This window comes from Sylvia atricapilla, chromosome 23 (assembly GCF_009819655.1).
Source record: "Sylvia atricapilla isolate bSylAtr1 chromosome 23, bSylAtr1.pri, whole genome shotgun sequence".
NCBI lineage: Eukaryota > Metazoa > Chordata > Aves > Passeriformes > Sylviidae > Sylvia > Sylvia atricapilla.
In genome coordinates this window covers 4,149,059-4,172,041 of record NC_089162.1, presented here as the reverse complement: position 1 = coordinate 4,172,041, position 22,983 = coordinate 4,149,059, and positions in this window count along the sequence as shown.

Genomic DNA, 22,983 nt, shown 5'->3' with positions numbered 1-22,983 from the left:
CACAAGTCCCCCAAAGCATCTGTTTCCCTGGAGCTATTTAAGATTTCCTTTTATAAGAACCTACTTAGAGGTGTATCATTATTTTTAAATGTTACTCCGTGCAGCCACACTCCCATTTGATCATCATTGCAAGTGTCATTATCCGTGCATTTGAACTGGGTAATTTAAAGGAGAGATAAAATCCTTGCAGAGGGGGCTGAGAGTTGCTTCCCCTCTGGCAAATATTTTGGGATAATAACCTGCCACATGGAGCAAGCTGGTGCATCCCAATGAAAGGAAAAGAAATCCCAAGTTATCTAGGAAAAAAAAAAAAAAAGAAATGTTTGGAAGCATCCAGAGACTAGACAAATGCCCAGAAAAAAAAAAAAAAAAAAAGGAGAAAACCTCACTTAAGTGTTTCTGTAATGTGATGGAAATACAGGTCAGGTCATGGAATTTTGGGAGCCTTTTCCCTTCTGCAGTTTCCCTCACGGATCCACTTGGCTGCTGCTGATGGCCATGGGGTGTTTTATTGCCTCATCACCAAGGAAATGAGACTTTTCTCTAATCTCTTCCTACAGCAGGCAAAACACACCTTTTCTTCTTGTTACAGGTACCACAATTTGGGCAAAGAAGCACGAGACACGAATTCTCCAGCTCTGGGTTCAACCCGAGGCAGGGCAGGAGTGATCCTGGAGCTGCAAACCCTCAGATGTGCCATAAAACATCACCAGGACATGCAGAATTTCCATTCCTGACAAGCAACAGCCCAAATCTGACCCGAGACTGCAGATATTTGCAATAAAAGCTGACTCATTGTCCCGGAGCAGTTTAAATGCATCAAGTGGTGAAGAGAATCATTTGTTATGAATGGTTTGGATTAAATTTTTCACACCTGTCAAGGCTTTCTAGCAAGAAATTTTGACCTCTACGTGCCCTGTTCTAGAAATCTCACAGAGGAAAGAAAATTTCCCTTCTTCCAGCTTGAAATTAAAGCTGTGATAAAGAAACCAAAAGCAAATTTTAACAGCAGAACAGGGCAGGTGATGCTGTAAACTCTTCCAGACACACAGACCTTTAAGTACAAATTAATTTAGCAGAACGTAGACGTTGACACACCTAAAGAAAGAGTCCAGGAATTCTCTTCCCTCTTCCCTTCCCTCCTGACCTGTCAGGTGCCAGCAGGACAAACCTTCATCCATCAGATTGTGATATTGGCAAAGAACTTCTTCAATTAAGTGGATTTCAGAGACCAGAACTTACTCAATACAACTTTGGAGGTACAAAATTAATTCTTCTTCGCATTGATCCTTTCAGCACTGCTCATGGACACTCATTCTTTGGGAATCTAACCAAAGCCAGGGAAAAAAATGTACCCTGACTTCATTTCCTGGCATTGCCACTCCTCAGTCACTGACCCAGGCTGTCCCTCAGTGTCACCAGGCTGAGGAAAGGGCATTGATTCATGTCCTTCAAACCTTCTGAGGCTTTTTGTCCTTGATTTCCAACTTTAAACTGTTCCCACTTTGCAGGCACATGGGGATGGAGCTCCATTTTAACCCCAAATTTCAGGATTTCAGAGAATTACCTGGATTATCAATTCAATTCACCACTGAGATGGTGACAGGCAGAGGATGGGAGCAGCAGAGATCTCCAGGAGCTGACAGAGGAAGTGAACAGCACAGCCTGGAATTTATCTCACATCTCTTGGTTCCAGTCCAAATGTTTAAACCACGACATCATCCCCCAGGCCTGGGACACCAACAGAACCTTTAACCCTCGTGCTGGAACCTCCTGCAGCATTTTCCATCCTCTTTACAGCAGAGGTGGCCTCCAGCCTGGGGCAGGATCCTGCTCTGGCTGCTCAGGGCTGGAGGAACTCAGTTTGGGGTCTCAGCCCATGTTGGGTTTCATCTCAGATTTGGGCATTTCATAACAGAGCCCTCCACGTATTTCTGCCTCAGCTGGGCTAGGGCAGTTTGCTGGGAGCTGAAAATAGGGAGGGAGAACTTTTCAGATACAATTCCTCACTGGGAGATGTCCTCTGCCATTCCTTTCCAATTGGAAAAAATTTTGAATGGGAACTTTACAAAAACTCAATAGTAGTGGTAATAATTTTAAAGTAATCTTCAAGCACAAACTGACAAGTTTTCATGGAGATTTGTGGGGGGGAAAGAGGGAGGTCATTGCTCTAGTTGGTATGAAAACACTGCCAGCCCAGTGCCCTTCAATGCAGACCCAGCCACAAAATAAAACTAAATACACGATGATTATCACAGCAAGAGTGATGGCTGGGGAGGGAAGGGAGGAGGAGGAGAAGAGTGTAGTGTCCATTTTCTCAGGGTAGGTCACATCAATCCATGCCTGTGCTGCCAGGGATACCCCCAGGATTTCCCATGGTTTGGAATAAGTCAGCTGTGGGTCTGAGAGATTTCATCCTGCTGGCAGCTGCTGACTTTTTCCCAAAGAAAAATCTCTCAAGAAAGCTTCTTCTCAAAATAACCCTGGCCAACAACCCTCCTCTCTCCAAACAATCTTTCTCCAGGTGGGGTTTTGCTGTTTCTCTGGTTTAACCAAAGGCATTAGAGAGGTGTCATTCCTATTCCCCAACCATGGTCAGTCTGTGTGGGAACACCTTATAAAAGGTAGTAAGAATTTAGATAATAAAGCCTTTTTTTCTGTGTTCTTTGCCTTCTGAAATATTTGAAGTCTTTCTTTCATGTCCCGCAGCGACAGTCAGCAGTGATTTTGGGAATGTTAAAGAGCTGACAGCACCCAGTGAATAAATGGAGGGGGCTCCTCATAGCCCAGCCACCAAAGGAGATGGATCACCAACCTTGGGGCGATTCACTCACAACCAAAAGCCAAAAAACCCAATTTCCTGGGCTGCTGGACACAGGCACAGCAGAGAGCATCATTCCTTCCCACCACCCTGCGCCAGGCTGGCTACAAAACTCATCTGTGCTGAGAGGACACGGGGTGGAACAGGCTGAGGAAGCACTTCACACCCTGCTGGTGAAATTTCTGGAGGTGCCCTTGTCCTGGGCTGCCGTGCAGGATGTACTCAGCAGTTTGTGTCCCATCACCAGCTGTCCAAACCAGCTGGGGCCGTGTTCTTTATCCCTTCCAGGCCCCATCCTCCCTCCAGGGGTATCTGCTGTTCATGGGCCAGCCAGGCTCACTGCAGGGCTCAGACAATCCCAGCAGCCCACTGGGACAGGCTCCACCCAGGGGGAGGAGCCCAGCATTCCCCCCTGGATCAGCCCTGGGGTTCAGAACCCCAGCACAGCCTGTCTGCACTGGATTCCCAGAGGAGACCAGACCCAGCTCAGCACCACTGGAGCTTCAGAGGGAAACTCCACCCTGGGACAGGATCATTGCTCCAACAGACCCACATCTGTCACTGCAGGAGGGCTGGGCTGGGCTGACACCAACACCCTGAACAACAACAGGGGTCAGGGCGTGTGCTGACTCTGGCAGTGGGTTTATTTTGTACTACTGCATTTTTATTTTAATTCTCTTAGTAAAGAATTGTTATTCCAATTCCCACATCTTTGCCTGAGAGTCCCTTAATTTCAAAATTACAATAATTCAGAGGGAATTCCATTCTCCATTTCAAGGGAGGCTCCTGCCTTCCTTAGCACACCCCTGGCTTTCCAAACCAGGACAACCTTGATGTGCCTCTTTGCAGAACTCAGACCAGCACAACTGAATTGAAATCATAAAAGCTGAAATCAGCCCTCACAGCTGAAAATGAAGGGGTTTTTTTTTCTCTTCCTCGCTCTTGTGGGATTGTCCCTTAAAGGCCCCAAAGGCTGAACACGTAGAAGTTGTCAGAACAACCTCCACTGCTGCAGACTGGGAGAGGGAAAAGTGCTCCAGCCCTGCTTTGGATTAGGAAGAGACAGGAGAAATAAAAAGAGCATCTGACACCAAAATAAAACTGTTTTGGTCACTGCCATCTCTCTTATTCTAAATGAAGCAATTGTGGGCTCCGTTTGTTTTGCATTCTTAATTAGCAGACGGAACAGATGGCAAAGGCGTCACTTAAAGCCACACGTCCGACAAAATAACCCAGGCTGCCAGTGCTGGTTTTCACTGGGAACAAGGAATACTTTCCCCTCTCCTTCCCATTGAAAGGCATCCCGAAGAGAGGAGCCAGCAAATGTCTGCGTGGAGCAGGGGATTCACCACAGAAAGGACTCCATTGTGTCGGGAGAGAGAGAGGGAGAGACGGGAGGCAGCAAATGGGTTGCAGAGAGAACAGAAAATAGGGATGGAAACGAGCAGAGCACTGCCAGGAGCACAACGAGGGGCTCAAAGAGACGTTGAGGCCCTCCTGCCTTCAGTTCTGGGCTCCAGGCAGAGGCTGGAAGGTCTGTGTTACATTTCAAAGCAGCTGGATAGGAGATGGCGTCCGTGAAGGTGTTGTCCCACCGCCATACCTGACTCATCCTCTCCATCTGGAAAACTCACTGAGAAGATCCTCAGAGCACAGCTCCCCATCCCTGGATGTCCTCAAGGCCACGCTGGGCCAGGCTTGGAGCAGCCTGGGATAGTGGAAGGTGTCAGGGTGGAACTGGATGAGCTTTGGGGTCCCTGCCCACCCAGACCATTCTGGGATTCTCTAAAACAAGCAAAGCACAGTTCAAAGCACCTCCCACTGCAGGAGGATAGTTCAGAGCTACAACCAGGGCGGAATATTCTGCCAAAAATTGTAAACCACGTGTGGCACTCACATCCTAATTCCTCCGCCTCAAGCACAGGGAAGGAATGGGATTAAAAAAACCCCAAAACAAACCACACAGAACTTGCTGAAAACAGGGAGGTCCTGGGCTCTTGGGTAGCGCTGTTCTTGTGATGCAGAACACAGGTATGTGACATCTCAGAGGAAGAACCTCCCTGGGGAATCTCTCCTGGCAGCTCAGAGTCCCTTTATTCAGTCCTCCACCTCCTACAAAGCCCCGACAATTTAATCCCTGCGAGCATCCCCTGCTCCTCGGGAAGGAGAAGGAGATCCTGATTGGTTTTGCTCCTCTCACAGCCTCGTGAGGTGCTCTGACAGCCCTGCTGATGGGCTACAAGAGGATTTTTGGCGTGGCATTCCCCCATAAGCTGTTCCCAGCACGGATGAGTGAGCAGGATCAGGGCACAGCCTGATGGGCCATATAATAACCATCAGCAGCCTCGCCCGGCTCCTGCTGGAACGTGCCAGCAATCCTCAGCTTCCCGAGCCACTGCAGCCTCAAACCTCCTCTCTGATGCCATTAAAATGCTCATAATGGTGAGTCCTGTACCAGCTCTTGCAGCCACAGGCCTCGCCCAGCTGCCCCAGATGTGGTGCTGGTGTGTGCCTGCACAGCTGCTGCTGCTGCAGAGTGCAGCTCTGCCCCTCTGATGCTGGGAAGAGATCAGGGTGATGCTCAGGACCTGCTCAGCTGAGCCTCAGCGCCTGGAGAAAGAGCCTGAGTGTCCATGGATGAGGGGAAAAGGGGCCTTGGGAAGGGTTAGAGAGGTAAATCCCCACAGAAGGAAGGAGGGGCAGGAGCCAGAGCTGCTCTTTCCACCTCTCCCTCCTGGTCAGACCCCTCTGAAAAGCTAAAACCTCTCTGGGGGAACACACTGACTAAACCTCATTTATCTGTGGGACATCATCTTCCTCCACCAGCTGCTTCCAAACTTTTTTGGCCACTTTGCTCCTCGTTCCTCTCTGTTTTCTCTTCATTCCTGGCTTTGTTTTCACTCCTCTCTGCAGCTCCCTGACCTTCCACGAGCTGAGGGCTCTGTGCTCATCCCTGTGGCTTCCCCCCAGCCTCAGCCTCAAATGACATTTGTTTTTTTATTACCTCCACGGGCTCTGCTCTCCCTGCTTTTCCCAGCTGCTCCATAATCCAGGAGAAGCATCCCCTCCATGCCAAGGCTTCGGGACACGGCTGGAGCTTAATGCCCTCCAAATTTAGAGCTGGACATTGCTCCACTGGCACAACGCTTCTACATCCAGCGACTGCTCTAAATTAGGAAACTGCTCCACAAACTCACTTTTGCCTCGGCTGGGAATTCCCTTTGGATGTGTAAGAGAGAGAATTGCTGGCACTGCGCTGCCCTCACCTCTCCTGCAGCTCACGAGGTCCATAAAAAGCTCAGAGGGGCTGCAGCTCCTGCAGGTAAAACTCACACAGTGAGAAATCTGCTCCAGTGATCTTAGGCTGACTCCACGAAATGGTTCAGGATTCCTTACAGAGAAATTTGGGGGTCTGAGGTGCCCAGGAGGGTAATTCCCAGAGTGCCACACTCAATGCAGCCCCCTGTGCATAAAATGCAGCGACCATGGCAAATCACACTGGAAAACAAATCCATTTCTGCAGCAGAGCAGTGGGAAAAGAGCAAGGGAAGAGAGAAGGGTGCGCTGCCCATCCAGGCTCTCAGTGCCTCAAACACCCAGCTGCTTCCTCGTGTCCTGACTCACCACAGCTCCTGCTGAAGCCGTGGGGAAAAGAAAGATGGAATTTTCACCTTTTCAGTGGGGAAAAATGGATTTAGTGCACTGCAAATTGCTCGCTGATGTGCTGCCTTTGGCACTCACCTGGCGAAGGGGAAACCCGGGCTCTGCTCCCTGCTCCCGGGTTCAAGAATCAGCAATTAAAATGCACAATCAGCCCTCAAAGCTACGATCTCATTAAAAATGAGGTCTGAAATTAAACAATTCACCACTCCAAGCTGTCCTAGGGCCACTGGAGGAAGCAGGAAGGGGAATGCCTGCAGCCAGCCCCTGCCTCTGTCAATACTCGGTTATTCATGCAAAGCAGAGCAGCATTAATGCAGGCTGGAGCTCACACACATTCCTGCAGCCTGGACGGGGTTCAGATTTCCTGGAGGAAGGGAGGGAAGCAGAGCAGGCTGTCCCACATCTGAGGTGACCACAGGGAATGCTGAGAGCACACCAGGGGAAGGAGCTGCCTCCCACTCCTCCCTCATCCTGCCAAAGCCAGCCCTGAGAGCTCTGGATTTCCATAAAATCCCAGAATGGCTGGGCTTGGAATGGAGCTTAAAGCTCCTCTAATTCCCTTCCACTACCCCAGGTTGCTCCAAGCCCTGTCCAGCCTGGCCTTGGACACTTCCAGGGATCCAGGGGCAGCCACAGCTTCTCTGGGAAATCCATCCCATCCATTCACCACCCTCCCAGGGAAGGATTTCTTCCTCACGCTGTGCACGGGAGAGGTGCTGCACATCCCAGGGGAAATTCCCAGCAGGAAGGAGCAGGAGGACACCAGAGAACAGGAAAAGCTGGAGGATCCCAGGAGCTCTGTGCACAAAGGTGAGCCACGCTCCCTTTGTACAGGGCTTCACTTTTGGGGGTTTGAAATGGTGAGGGAAGAATTTCTTCCTCATATCCAATCTGAACCCACTGCCAGTTCAAAGCCATTCCTCCTTGAACCATCCCTGTCCTGTTTTCCTTTGGGAAAGCTCAAGGCAAAGATTTTCTGTTAATTTCCCTGAAGGGAAATAAAAAAAAAAAAAAATGGTGTGAGGGGAGAAGATTCCCTTTTGGGGCAGATTTTTGTCTCTTAACTTCCCAATTCTCCCCCTGATCCCCTTTCCTCCCTCGTCCTTAAAACAGCCCAATATTCACACTCCCAGCAACAGATTAACCCCACTGAAGTCAAGGGGAGTTTTAAGACTTCTGAAAATCTTGAGTTCAGCAGATTAACAGATGGCAACACATCCATGCCCAAGGCTTAATCAAGGCCAAAAAAAAAAAAAGGCCTTTGGACGTGGATTTCAGCAGGACAAAGCTGGGCTGGTAATTCCAGGAGCACACACAGGCCACATTATCCTGGTGTCTCCACCCATGGGTGCTGTTCACTGTGCTCCACATTTCACTTGGGGACATCACGTAGACCCGTGTCACCTCTCTTAGGATATCCAGGAGTGGGGAAGGAGTGGCAGAGCTGGATCTCAGTGCTCACACTGCACAGAAAATCTTTGCCTTGAGCATTCCCAAAGGAAAACAGGACAGGGATGGTTCAAGGGGGGATGGCTTCAGACTGACAGTGAGTTTAGACTGGATATAAGGACTAAATTCTTCCCTCACCATTTCAAACCCCCAAAAGTGAAGCCCTGTACAAAGGGAGCGTGGCTCACCTTTGTGCACAGAGCTCCTGGGATCCTCCAGCTTTTCCTGTTCTCTGGTGTCCTCCTGCTCCTTCCTGCTGGGAATTTCCCCTGGGATGTGCAGCACCTCTCCTGTGCACGGCGTGAGGAAGAAATTCTTCCCTGGGAGGGTGGTGAATGGATGGGATGGATTTCCCAGCCACTGAAATGGCTTTGAACTGGCAGTGAGTTTAGACTGGATTTGAGGAATAAATTCTTCTCTCACCATTTCAAACCCCTGAAAGTGAAGCTCTTTACAAAGGGAGCGTGGCTCACCTTTGTGCACAGAGCTCCTGGGATCCTCCAGCTTTTCCTGTTCTCTGGTGTCCTCCTGCTCCTTCCTGCTGGGAATTTTCCCTGGGATGTGCAGCACAGCATTAATTGCTGCCCACGGGCAGGGTTCTCACAAGTGCCATAAAATATGCACTTACCTCATTCCTCATCATGATTTCAGGGGAATGAGGTAACCAAACTCACCCACCAATAAATTCATCATCGTTATCCAACCCGAGTCTCCCCCTTTTTTTTATCATTATTAAATTAACCTTATTCCCATCCCTGCTCTTGTGTTAATGCATTTATGGCACTTGAAATAATGACCCCCTTGGTCTGAACTCCATCTTGAATTCCAGATATCCCACTGGAAAGACTCTGATTTGGGAGGAGATGTCTGCAGCCTCTTCCCAGCTCCTCCTCAAAAAAGAGACGTGCACCAGCACCAAGCTTCTGGAAACTTCCACATTGGAAGTGCCCCAGGTGTGTTTTCCCCACAACTTTTCCAAGCTCAGGCAAGTCAGCTGAGCTTAGGAATAGCTGAGCCATTCCCACAGCCTCTGGAAAATCAAGTTTTTCATTGATTTTTGCATCTCTGAGGATGCTGGAAAACCTCAGAACTCCGTATTTCCAGTGACTCTGACAACGAGACTGATATTGCTTGGGGCTTGCAAAACACAGATAAAAAAAGGTACCCTGATCTCAAGATTAAGACATCATTTTTTGATAAAAAAGTTGAAGGTTCCTTTGGCTTTCTTTCATCCTGTTCCTATAAATTCCAGCCCAAATTTCTCAGGAGGGCAGAACTGGAATCCCTTCGAACGTACCCATGCAGCAATAAATAAAATAATACCAAATAGGTGGCTCAGATAAAAGCTTTCCATCTCAGGGGCAGAGGAAAGTATTAGCTAATTAATCACCAAGTTGGCATTAACTTATCTTTTGGCACCTCCAAGAAAATGTAAATCTGAAACGAGTTGGGGGTGGTGGTGTGTGGAAACAAAGGAATAAGAAGCCAACAATAGTTTTGGAAATGGATGACAAAATCCAAATGTTCTGCCTGACTGCTGCTAAATTAAGCTCTGTGTTATCAGTGCAAAGATTAGGAAAAGAGAGATTTTTTTTTTTCCTCCTGAACCTTAAGTCACACGTTGGAGCTGCACAGGACACGGCAGCAGGAGTGGAGATGAGAGGATTCACTCACCCTGAAAACGACTGGAAACAAGGAAGGATCTGCTCAGGTCTTGGTTTGCCCCAAACACGGTTCTGTGGAGGGGAAGAAGAAAAGAGAGAGTTAATTTATTGTGTGGGAGATGGAGAAGTGATGTCCACCCTCCCTCCCATCCCAGGCTCCATCCAACCCACCTTTGCCTTCACCCCTTTTTGCCCAAACTGGCCATTTTCCACCCCATTTTTAAGTGGAAAAGGCTCCAGTGAGATCCTGCCTTGAGCCAAATGCTCTTCTGGGAATTATTTTAGTGCTAAAACGATGAGGAAAATTTGTTTCCCCACCTTCCATCAAGAGGCTCCCAGCTGCTGACCAAAGATGGAAGATCATCAGCTGGAATTGTGTTTGCTCCAATTGCTTTATTTTTTTGGCTTCCTTTGAGCAAAACTTCCCTTTTCAGGGAGAGGTCAGCTCCACAAACACAGCAGAGCCCTCGATGTATGGACCAATTGATGCTTTGTCCAATTCTGCTGGAATTAAACCCATCCCAGCTGCTTTCACCCCCAGTAAAGACGAGAAGCAGCGAGGGAAATGATCCCACACGTTCCTGCCTAAACTCCAATTTATAAACACTCAGCTCAGCTCCATGTTTTGCAACAACCTGTGGGTGTTTTTGGGATCAAAGGAGCCGAATTCCTTCCTGCCCAGGCACAGATCCTTTCCCTGCCTGCTGGAGGAGGCACTGGGCTGGATGGGCACGTTGCTCCTCCAAAAAAAGCCATTTTAGTCCCAAAGAACTGGGAGTAAGGGAAGGTGGAAAGGCTCCTTCAAAGTATTTTGGTCTTTAATTCGACATTTCCTAACCAGCATTGGCCTCCAACACCTCCCAGGAGTCATCCAAGTGTGTAAAGCAGAAGGGATGAAGGCACCTGGCATGGGGCAGCTCCAGAAAATCAGGATATTCCACAGGCCCAGCTTCAATACCCCAAAAAATCAATATATTCCTAATCAATGAGTCTCCTCAGGTCCAGCACAGAGCCTCTGAAATCCATGCAAACCAAAACTTATTCCTTCCTAATATTCCCTTTCCTTCTGTTTGCTTTTTGCCCCCCCAAAAATTGATGTGAAATCCAACAATTCAGCGTGTTCTGATCACAAAAAGCCACCAGGACCTGGCTTTAGCTGCATCAAAGTCCAGCAGAGGCTGCATTTTTCTCTCCCCCAGCTCATCCAGAATTACAAATACGGCGCAAAAGGAGCTAAAAAGTTTTTGGCTCCCTGCAGAAAAAAAGAAGTTGCAACTTTAGGTGTTGCAGGATTTTTTTTTTTTTTTTTTTTTTTGGGTGAAGGCGGGGGTCTGGTTATTTTGAACGAGCGAAGAAGCAGCATTGAGCAGGATCCGCGGAGTTGTTCCGCAAGCCAAAACACGCTCCCTCTTTTCATTCACAACACTGAGGCGCTCGGCGTTAAACAGCCGATTATCATGAATGAAGTGGGTGTAACTTCCTTGAAATCCTCCAAAGACCTGTCAAAGCAGCTCGCTTTTCTCCTCCAAGCGCACACATCACCGCTCCAGTCCTTCCCCCGATCCCCCAAACCTGCTCCGTTCAAAGCCAGAAGTTTTTTTTTTGTTTTTTTTTTTTTTTTTTTTTTTTGGTGGGGGGAGAAAGAGGAAAAGGGTGAGGAATGGTGCCTCGGGATAAGAGAGGGAAAAGTGGCGAGTTTTGATTTTTTTTTTTTTTTCCTTGTGAGGATCTAAATGAAGCTTCATCCGTGGCAGACAAAACCTTAGGAATCAAAGCCCCGGCTTGTTTTGCATGGATAATCAAGAGCCTCTGGCTCTTCTCCTGAGAGGAAACGTTTAACCCTAAAGAGAAGAGGGCTCGTGGTTAAAGTGCTGGCCAAGGACTTGGGAAAATTAAATTTGACTCCGGGTCTGCCGTTCTCCATCCCCTTCTCAAGCTTTTTTTTGGGGTGCTTTTTTTTTTGTTTTGTTTTGGGGTTTTGTTTGTTTGTTTGTTTGGGGTTTTTTTGAGATTTTTTTTGGATTTTTTTTTTGTTTGGTTTTCTTTTTGTTATTTTGGGTTTTTTTGGTTTGGTTTTTTGGTTTGGTTTTGGTTTTGGTTTTGGGGTGCTTTTTTGGGTGTTTTTGGTGGTGGGTTGTTTTTTGGGTTTTTTTTTTGGTTTTGTTGTTGTTGTTGTTGTTTTGGAAGGTTTTTGTTGTTTGGCTGTTTTTGTTTGGTTTGGTTTTTTTTGCCCCAGTCTTGCCACTTTGCTGCTGTTTTCAAACTGCTGTTTTGGTCTTTGAGCCAAGAGGCTGAAAAACTGCACCGACAAACACACATCCCATGGAGGAACTGCTTCATTGCAGATCTTTCCAAGGATGACCATCATCCCAAAACCCAGACCTGCAGCACCTCGGCCATCCCCCTCACCCCACTGCAGGACACCAATCCTGCCAGCAACAAATTGTCACCTCACCACTGACCCACCAAGCGTTTCACCAAACATTTTACAGCCTGGAGAGCTACAGAAAACCCACCGAAACAACCCCAAACCCACAAGGAGTGACACACTTAACGAGCTTTAGTCTCGGGAAAAGTGGCAGCAGGGAAAAGTATTAAAATTTTCATCTCTCAGCTCAGATTCTCGGCTAAATCTCATTACCTCGCCCACAACCAAAAAAAAACCGTCAACAACAAATCTTGATGGTGCTTTCACGACAAGGGCTTTTGCACATCCCTTAACAGCTCGAACACTAACAAAGGCTGGCGCTTGGAGGGGAAAAAAACCCAAAAAAACACATAAATATTTGTCCAGCATTTTGGAAAACTCCAAACTTCTAACGCATTGCAACCAACTCTGAGGACAGCAGCGCTTCCCACCTGCTTCTGATTTTTATCATCAAGGGGTGATGCCCATCACCCTTTTTATATCACTAATTGAGTGATGCCCATCAACCTTTTTTTTTTTTTTTATCACAAATTGAGTGATGCCCATCACCTTTTTTATCACTAATTGAGTGATGCCCATCAACCTTTTTTTTTTTTTTTTTTTTTTTATCACAAATGGAGTGATGCTCACCTGGGAGCATCCACCTCTCACCGGACACTGGATCCCACTGAAAATTCCAGTGAAAAAAAAAACCCCAGATCCTCCACCTTATAAAAATCCCCCCCTCCTCAGCAAATGGGAAGCACAAATCCCAGGGGATTTCCCTGCTCCCGTGGAAGCCAGAGGGAATTTTGACACTGTGAGAGCTGGCTGGCACACAGGCAGATCTGACAGGGTGCATTTTCATTTTCCTGGCCGTCCTGGGCACCAGGATTGGCTCCTGGTTGTCTTTAGCTGGCGTTCAGCGCTGCCTGCAGCTGCAGCAGTGGCTGCATTGCTGTGAAATGCATCAGCTCGCTCTGACTCACCCTGCAAAGGACACGTTTGTAAACTGACCCACCAGTGACAAAATCCTCTCTTTCTTCACTTGGAGGAGGCGAGATGAGGCATAGGTTCCTCGTCTGATTCATATCCTGGGGAAATTTTTACTCCCTGAATTTTTATTTTTTTTTCAGTCCTTATTGAGCCAGCGAGTAGTGAGGTGATTAATACAAAATCCATGCTTGACACAGGGTGGAAGGACTCATTCAAATTCTTTTAAATATCAGCGCTTAATTAATTGCTTAGAGAAACAACCCATTGCCAAAAATGTGGGGGGTTAGTTTTGCCTTTTTTTTTTTTTTTTTTTTTTTAATTGAGAAACTAATTACAGGCAACGACACACAGCAAGAAGGACAAAACCTGGCACCTTTTTTTTTTTTTTTTTTTTTTTTTTTTTTTTTTTTGCTATTCAGCCCCATCGGAAGGAAAAAATAAGAACCTGGACAAGAGCTCCAGGGCAGCTCCAGCTCTGCTGCTTCTCCACTTCCATCCAGCCCTGATCCTTTTCTCCCAGCCCTGCAGAAATCCTGCGAGGATCAGGCACGAACACAGCGAGCAGGAAAATTCAAACTGCCAGAAATAAATTTAAAAAAAAAAAAAAAAAAAAAGTCTAGAGGCAAAGAGAGCCCTGTGGAAAGTGCTGTAAGTTTCTTGGCAATTTTGATCTCCCTGATTATTCATACCAAGGCAGTACTAACCAAGTCCAGATCGGGATGGGGCTGGGCACAATCCCTGGGGCTCGCTGTAAGGCTTGGCACTCGGGGTCAGCCTCGTTTCTCCGTCCTGCCACGGTGGGCAAGCTCAGCCCACAGAGCTTCGGGAGAAAAACCAGCTCGTCCTTTCCTTCCTCCTCTTCTCCCTGCCTCTCTCCCTGTCTCCACGCTCTTCTCCTCTCGCCTTTTCCACGGCGAGCGCTGGATGATGGGATTTTTGACATCAGAGGAAAGCCATCCCTTCTCCACTCCCCCAGCTCCTGCCTGTTTCCTCCTCAGCCACTCTGCTGGTTTTTTTTTTATGTGTGTGGTTTTTTTTTCCTTTCCTTTTCTGCCTGCTCCATCCCCACTCAGAGCCCGCGATCAGCTGATCCCAGCATCTCCCCGAGCATCCCAAATATCCCAAATCCTGTCCCGAGCACACTAGGATGACTGAACCACTCTCCGCTCCCCAAAAAAAACCCTTTTTAAAGCTCATCCTGGCCGCCGCAGAGCTGGCACCCACTAAAGCAAAATCATTGTTTAGGCAAGGTAAAAGTGACCTCTGTTTACTGGCACAACTCGGGCCGCCCCGCAGGGAATAACCGGGCTGGAGATAAATGGAAATGCGGCTGGGAAAACTCCGCCACAATGAGCTGAATGTTCGGGCAGTTCATGCCCTCTCTCCTGCAGTTTCTCCAGCCCTTTGATTTATTATCTGCAGCCAGACAGCCGATGACCCCATCCCGCCGCAGCCAGCCAAGGACACAGGAGAGACTTGTTCAGCTCAGCGCGTTTTCTGAGCCCAATAAATACCCCGTTAATTATCATAAGCTGCCAGGCACCTGCCATAAGTTGTTTATTAAAGAACAGCATTAACCAAATCGGGCTTTTTTTTTGGGTTTTTCACCAGGGACATCCTCCTGCAGCCAGGCCGGTGGGTCCAGCCGGGCTCGGGGATGGGTCAGCAGCGGAGGGACCGCGGGGACCCGGCAGCGGCTCTGAGTCACCGAGTGGCCGCGGCTTCCTCCGGCTCCGGGGGGGCGGAGGTCGGAATTTCCTGCTGGCCCTTGGCCTTGTAAATCACCACGTCCTGTTGGAGCAGCTCTGCTGGGAGGTCAGCGAGTGGGAGAGCTCGGGGCTGCTGCCCTAAACACCTGCTGGGGACAGCGAGCGATGGGGATGCTGTCCCCATTGCACAGCGGCACCCCGGGGCTTCTTGGTGGGTACAGAATTCAGTGATCCGTGATTCAGTGTGTCCTGACGCCTTCAGATTCCTGACAGCCTCACTGAACCACACATGGCCCATCCAGCAACCCACAGACCCAAATCTCCTCTTACATGGATATAACCCCAGGTGATTTCTCCAAAACAGCCCCGTAGAAGCCAGCAGGGCATCAATTACATCTGTGGGTTTGAAGGTGAAAACTGAAATGTTGGGTGGAGGTCTCAGGACAAATCCAACCCTGTGAAATCCTTCCCAGCTGAACTCCAATTTCATTTGTTGCTAGAACAATTTCACTGTCCTAAACCCTCACATCAAATTCAATAATTCATAATTCAGTGCGCCCTGACACCTTCAGATTCCTGACAGCCTCACTGGAACCACAAACTGCCCATCCAGCAACCCACAGACCCAAATCTCCTCTTACATGGATATAACCCCAGGTGATTTCTCCAAAACAGCCCCATAAAAGCCAGCAGGGCCTCAATTACATCTGTGGGTTTGAAGGTGAAAACTGAAATGTTGGGTGGAGGTCTCAGGACAAATCCAACCCTGTGAAATCCTTCCCAGCTGAACTCCAATTTCAGTTGTTGCTAGAACAATTTCACTGTCCTAAAACCTCACATGAAATTCAGTAATTCATAATTCAGTGCGCCCTGACACCTTCAGATTCCTGACAGCCTCACTGAACCACACATGGCCCATCCAGCAACCCACAGACCCAAATCTCCTCTTACATGGATGACACTGATATAACCCCAGGTGATTTCTCCAAAACAGCCCCGTAGAAGCCAGCAGGGCATCAATTACATCTGTGGGTTTGAAGGTGTAAACCAAAGTGTTGGGTGGAGGTCCCAGGACAAATCCAACCCTGTGAAATTCTTCCCAGCTGAACTCTGATTTCAATTGGAAACTTCTGAACTTAAAGTCAACTGATCTTCTAATGGATAATCAGGAAGGGAATGAGGCTTTTTTAGCCATGTGAAGATCACCTTCCAGAGCAGACCCAACTGGCCAAAATCAGCGTTTGAGTAGGAAACTGAATGGTGGAAAGGAAAAGAAGGATGCTGATGGTGCTCAGCAGAATTCCTGGTCATCCCCCAAGGCTGGTGACACAGGACCAAGTTTATCTTACACCAAAAGCGTGTCCAGGAGGGAAAATGAGCTCAGCACTCCTTGGCAGCTGTTCCTTCAGGCTCCACACACAGCTGACAGGTTTACTGCCAGGCTCACTGGTACCTGCCCATGCTGTACAGCTTTAATCGCTCCACTCAGAGACACTGTTCAATATTACACAGTGACAAAGAATCTCACACAGCAGCACAACAGCCCCTGCCACAACCGGGTTATAATCCTGTGCCAACAAGTGGGTGGGACCTTTCAACCTTCATTTTCAGTCCTGCAGCTTTATACTGTTTTAATTTCATCCTTTCTAGCTAAATTTGCTCTAATTACTGCAAGGAAAGTCATCCCAATGTCCAGCCAGTGGAGACACAGAGATCCCCACTCCAGCCCAGGACTGCTGAAAGCATCCATGACCCTGATCCTGCCTGGGGAGTTTGTGGATGGTCAGACCGGAATGGATTTTGACCCATCCTAAAAATATTGTGGTTTTTGAGGGAGACCAGTTGGTCCCCATCACACTTTCACGTCTTATCTGGGAGATGATGGCTCTTGGAACATCTTGGAACATATCATTATCTAAGGGCATCAAAGACTTGTACAAGAAAAAAAAAATTCCACGAGAAATACAGACAGGTAGAACCACAAGGAGATTAAACTTGAGCAGCTTCTGACCCAAACCAAGACACTCATTTTTTATCAGCCAAAGGCAATTTCCCCCTGAAGGACAGCGGGTAGATTTCCATCACTCAACATTTCAAAGTCAAGGCTGGGTATTTTTCACCCAGACAGGGAAGTCTTTTGGCCGGCAGCGCCCAGAAGGTCAGAGCAGCCTGTGCTGAAGGTCCTGCACCTCCCCAGCACTCACCTACAGCAGCACTTGTTGTTCACAGCCAGCCTGTTTCCCCACGGATGACCAGACCTGACCCTGCCTAGATTACAAAAGTTAAAGGGTCCAGAAGTGAGGAAAACAGGAAATCCAAACAGTGAAAATCTCAGCAATAATGTTTCCTAACAAAGACCTTCAGATCTCTCTGCGGGCCAGCAGCTGTCTTGGTGACGTCCAGAAAGGGCCACGTTCAGCCTGGTCTTTCTGCCATTTATTTTTACCCTGTTTATTTTTCTATACTGTGACATTTTCCTCCTTTTTTTTTAAAGGCTTGGCCATAAATGAGGGCACTAATCCAGACCTAAGAAAACAGACACGAATGCACGTACCCCATGTGCTTCCATGGCATGGAATTTTCCCTACAGAAAATCAAACCTGGGCACCACATAAATCCCCTTTTGGAGCCACAAAATTGGGATTGAATCCTGCAGGGATGCGAGATGAGATGATCCACAGCTTAATTTATTGCACCACGACCTCTGGGGCTGCAAAGCAGCTCCAAACATGATCCTGGTAAGGAATTACGAGCTTCATTTTGAAGGAAAATATCGTGTTTGTTTGGTTTTGTGCTCCTGCATTTTCGACCTCACCCAAATCTCCTGACCAAATGTTCTGTACAAGTTTGGCTGTGCTACTGCTGTGGGCCAAATCTGTGGGTGGCATAAACTGGTATCACTGGGTCGTCAGTGAAAAGCTTGTCCTGGTTCTTCCCTGAGCCCCTTATGGGAATTAAAGGAGCTTGGAGGTTTTTTTGGGTTTTTTTAGGTCTGGTTGTTTCGCGTTCAAATTTTAAATTTTAAATTTCCTCCCGGGTGGTTTTTGAGGGCGAAATTGGCCTTTTCCTCCCCGGCAGGGCAGGTTTTTGCCATCACACTGCCATCTAGTGCTGCGAGCTCGCAAGGGAAAACACCTGGAGGGGCCACCACAGCCAGAGCCAAACTGGGAAAGGGGGACCCAGGAGCAAATGAAATCCAATTAAATAAATAGAATCACCAAGTGCACAGCCAGTGGTGGCCCTCAACCATGGGGAAATTGCAAAACGCTCCCAATGGAAGGAATTGTGTGGAAGCTGGTCCATTATCCAGCTGTTCTCTGTGGTGGGGGACACTCAGGATGTGCAGGTTTGAAACCAAAAAGTCTCCAAATCCAGCTGCTCACTGATACCAGGCGTTACTGCTGCCACCAAGAAGGGTTTTTTCATGAGAAGAACCCTCCTGCATGCCCCTGAGTGCCTCTGGTCATGTCTTTTCCAGCCTTCCTGGATCTCTTCCCCAGCCCAACTCCCTCCTGCCTTCAGCTCAGTTGTATCACAACATCTGGGCCAAATTTATTCTCTTTGTAATTGATTTCAGTGGTTTCCACCATGGGCTTTTTGGAGTCCCTCTCCACAGCCATCACTGTGATCAGCATCCAAAACCAGGATTTTCTGAGCCAGCACGTCACAGCGCTGACAGAAACCCTCCCCGCGCTGCAGGACCGGGCAGCAAAGCTCCAACCCCACATCTGAGCGCTCACAAAGTGACCTTTACGAGTTAAAAAAACCCAGCCCTGAGGTTTTTTTTTTACTCATGCAGAGGATATTTGTCCTCGGTGGAATGTGTGTCAGAGGGCGTGAAAGTGAGAGTGTCTTGAGGTTACTGATTGTTCAGCCTCGTAGTGGATGAATCACATGATAAGACCACAGCAACATCCTGCAGCCTGGTCGGGAGCCTCTGCTCCTGGCACCGTGTCCCTGCTCTGCCTCATGAGCAAACGGGTTTGGGGTTGGTTTTTTTTTTGGTTTTTTGGGGGGTTTTTTTGTGCTCTGCTGCAGAAAACTCAAAGGGGGTGAGCTGGACACTGCTCCTGCAGGCATCAGCCAAAATCCTGAGTGCCTCATGGAGCCTGAGACAGCCACTGGGGAGCTGCCAACAGGGCTGGGATGGATGGATGGATGGAGGGATGGAGGGATGGATGGATGGAAAAAGGGATGGAGGAATGGATGGAGGGATGGATGGATGGATGGATGGATGGATGGATGGATGGATGGATGGATGGATGGATGGAGGGATGGATGGAGGGATGGATGGATGGATGGATGGATGGATGGAGGGATGGATGGATGGATGGATGGATGGAAAAAGGGATGGAGGAATGGATGGATGGATGGATGGATGGATGGATGGATGGATGGATGGATGGATGGATGGATGGATGGAGGGATGGATGGATGGATGGATGGAGGGATGGATGGAGGGATGGATGGATGGATGGATGGATGGATGGATGGATGGATGGATGGATGGATGGAGGGATGGATGGATGGATGGATGGAGGGATGGATGGAGGGATGGATGGATGGATGGATGGATGGATGGATGGATGGATGGAGGGAGGGAGGGATGGAGAGAGGGATGGAGGGATGGAAGGAGGGATGAATGGATGGCTGGCTGCTGGGGGCCTGAGCAGCTCTCCACATGTGAGGAACAATATTTGTGTTCCCTTGGCCACAGCTGAGCTCAGTGAGGATATCAGGGATCTGGGACAAGGCTTGAGAGGCACTGGGTGCTGAGGGAACCAGCTCAGCAGTGTGGGGTCAGATTTATCTTTGCCTTTTTCCCTTCTGGGTGACCACAAGAAAATAATTTTGCCTTTTCTCCCTCCTCTTTGTCCCTCCAGCCCCGCAATCCACGGCTCTGCTGCTCTTTGAGCTGCACCAGGAGCACATTCAACCTCCTCTGCCAACCTAAACAAACTAAAGTGAGCACCTTTAAGGACTTTTAAACCCAAACCACTCCACAATTCCACCTGCAGGAAGCCAAACACGGCAAAGCAGATTTTGGGATTGCAGGAAAAAACCCACCAAGGATCTGCATGGAAATCCAGCTGGGGAAAAAAATTCCAAATTGGGATTTTTTAGACTAAAGATATAAAATGGTCGTGTTTATATGAACCCTTATTTTCTATCCTTATTCCACATTCTTTATTTAGAGAATCCATTTGCTCCCAGTTTCTCTGAAGGGGGTGTTCATATATCCTTATTCTGTATTATTATTCTACATTCTTTATGTAGGGCAGTATTTGGTCCCATTTCCTTTGAGGGAGGGGTTTATATACCTTTATTTTATATCTTTACTCTGTATTTCATATATAGGGAATCCATTTGGTCCCAATTCCTTTGAAAAAGGTGTTCCCATACCCTTATTTTACATCTTTATTCCATATTCTCTATACAGGGAATCCTTTTATCCCCAGTTCCTTGTAGGGACGTGTTTATATATCCTTATTTTATATATTTTAGTCTAAAAATTCCCACTTTGGAGTTTCAAACACGCATTTCTAACCCCTGAACACCACAGGTTGGGCTCCAGGGGTTACTGCCATGAGATATGGCTGCATTGGGATGCAGATCCAAAGCTGCTTCATGGATCCTTTCCTTGGGAAAGGAGGATGGAGGAACTTTTGGAATAGCCACACTTAGGGCAGAGCCCCTTCTTGAGGTGATGGCAGGATTTTGGCATCTGGTTCCAAAACATCAACAAATGGAGCTCATATTTCAGCCATAATCCCACAAGATTCCAGGGAACCGTGGCGGAAACACCCTGGGAAAAATCAGGATAATGGTGCGACCACATTTTTGCAGGGAGTAACACCAGGAAAAACCTTTGAGTCCTGTAAAACTCCCCTCAAAACCTTCCGCACAAATGTTTTATTGGTAATTTCTCGTCAGAAATTACTTTTTGCATTTTATTTCTACATAGTTTTGACTACAGCTTTACCCTTTGTTTTTCATGTATTAAAGAAAAATCCGATGTCAGCGCAGAGCCCTTTTAATCCATCCCTAGTGAACGCACATTGCCTTTTTGAAATAGTCAATATTTTGATGAAATGGAAAATTCTGATCCAATGTAATATTTTTTAGGAAGAAAAGAGGAAAACCTTCCTTCAGAGAAAGTCTGGGCCTGTTCCTGAAAGTAGATAAATGTGAAGTATTTTGCAAGAATTATCTTCTGTTTAACTCTAAACCCAACAAATTTCTCAAACACCTCTAAATGATCTCCATCACTGTTTTTTTTCCATCTCCACTGGAAACGCCTGCAATGTTGCAGTAGGAATTTCCAGGATGTTCCCACTAATAGGAAGGAGATTTTTAAAACAATCTGGGGGATTAGCCACACATCTTCCATTAAAACTACAGCACCCCTGACTGCTTTATGATCTCATGAGATTAATTTGAAGAAAGTCTATTTAAAATTAATGTAAAAGTGGGCCAATATTAAAATGTTGAATCCCTTTTCAGTGACATGGGATCAGACGGGAATTTCCACACGTGCAGCACCCAAAAGGTGCTGCTCTGGATTCTGAACAGAATTAAAATGATTAAATTTTAATTGAAATCATTTCATTCCGTGTCAAAACAAACACTGAAACGACAACCAACGCAAAATAAAAAACTGGTTTGAAGTCAAGCAAGCAAATGAGGACGTCAGCAAGGGAAAGCAGAGACGCTTTATGAGGTCATGTTTACACAGTTTTGGCTTCGAATCTTTGGATCATTTGATCCCATTTTTCTGCTCTCAAATCCCAGACCTTAACCTGGCTCTGACACAACCCCAAAATCCATCACAACCCTAAAACCCGACACCACCACACATTTCCCTGCACCCCCCTGCTGCAGGCGCAGCCAGGCTGAGCATTCCTTGCTCCGAAGCGAGGGGGATAAAAAAAATAAAAAAAATAAAAATAATCCTGTCAAATTCAAAAAATATCTCCAGTGCTGCCTCCTCCTCATTTCCTGACTGCAAGCAGAGCGGAAATAGCTACATTTCCTGAGCAGGGCTGTTCTCCAGGGCACGGCAGGCTGTCTGTCTGTCTGTCTGTCTGCAGCAGCAGGGGCTGCGGGCTCAGGAGAATCCCTGGATTTCCAGCTGGAGCTGGGATAACGGCGCTGGGGTGCTGAGCAGGCAGGGTTGGAAAGTGTAAAATGCTCAGTGACCAGGGTTACAGTGTCAGGGGAGGGAGATGGGAGTATAAAAATGGGTTTGAAAGGGGCAAATAGGGAAAAGAGAGAGGAGAGTTATCAACAGGCAGGTCTGTGTGCAGTGACAGCAGATGGAACTGCAGCCCCCCGGGTTTTGTCTGTGTTCTGCATGTCCTCAGGCTTTATTCAGGATAAAGGGGATCTGTTTGCACCTGATTCCTTTGAAGGTGCGGTTTATATATCCTTATTCCATATTCTGGATATAGGGAATCTGTTTGGTCCTGGTTCCTCTGAAAGGGGTGTTTATATATCCTTATTCTACATCTTTATTCCATATTCTGGATATAGGGAATCTGTTTGGTTCTGATTTCTCTGAAAGGGGTGTTTATATGTCCTTATTCTACATCTTTATTCCGTATTTTGGATATAGGGAATCCATTTGGTCCTGATTCCTCTGAATGGGGTGTTCATATATCCTTATTCTTTGTTATTAGTCTATATCCTTTGGATAGGAAATCTTTTTGGTCCTAATTCTTCTGAAGAGGGTATAGGTACATATTTATTCTATATTTTTATTCCATATTGTGGATATAAGGAATCCATTTGGCCCAAATTTCCCTGAAGGAGGTGTTTATATACGCTTATTTTCTATCCTTATTCCACATTCTTTATTTAGGAAATCCATTTGATCCCAGTTTCTCTGAAGGGGGTGTTCATATATCATTATTCTGTATTCTTATTCTACATTCTTTATGTAAGGAAGTGTTTGGTCCCAATTTCTTTGAGGGAGGGGTTTATATACCTTTATTTTATATCTTTAGTCTATTCACTATATAGGGAATCCATTTGGTCCCAATTCCTTTGAAAAGGGTGTTTCCATATCCTTATTTTACATCTTTATTCCATAGTCTGTATGCAGAGAATCCATTTAGCCCCAATTCCTTGGAGGGGGGTGTTTATATATCCTTGTTTTATATCTTTAGTCTATATTTCATATATAGGGAATCCATTTAGCCCCAATTCCTTGGAGGGGAGTGTTTATATATCCTTATTTTATATATTTAGTCTATATTCTGTATATAGGGAACC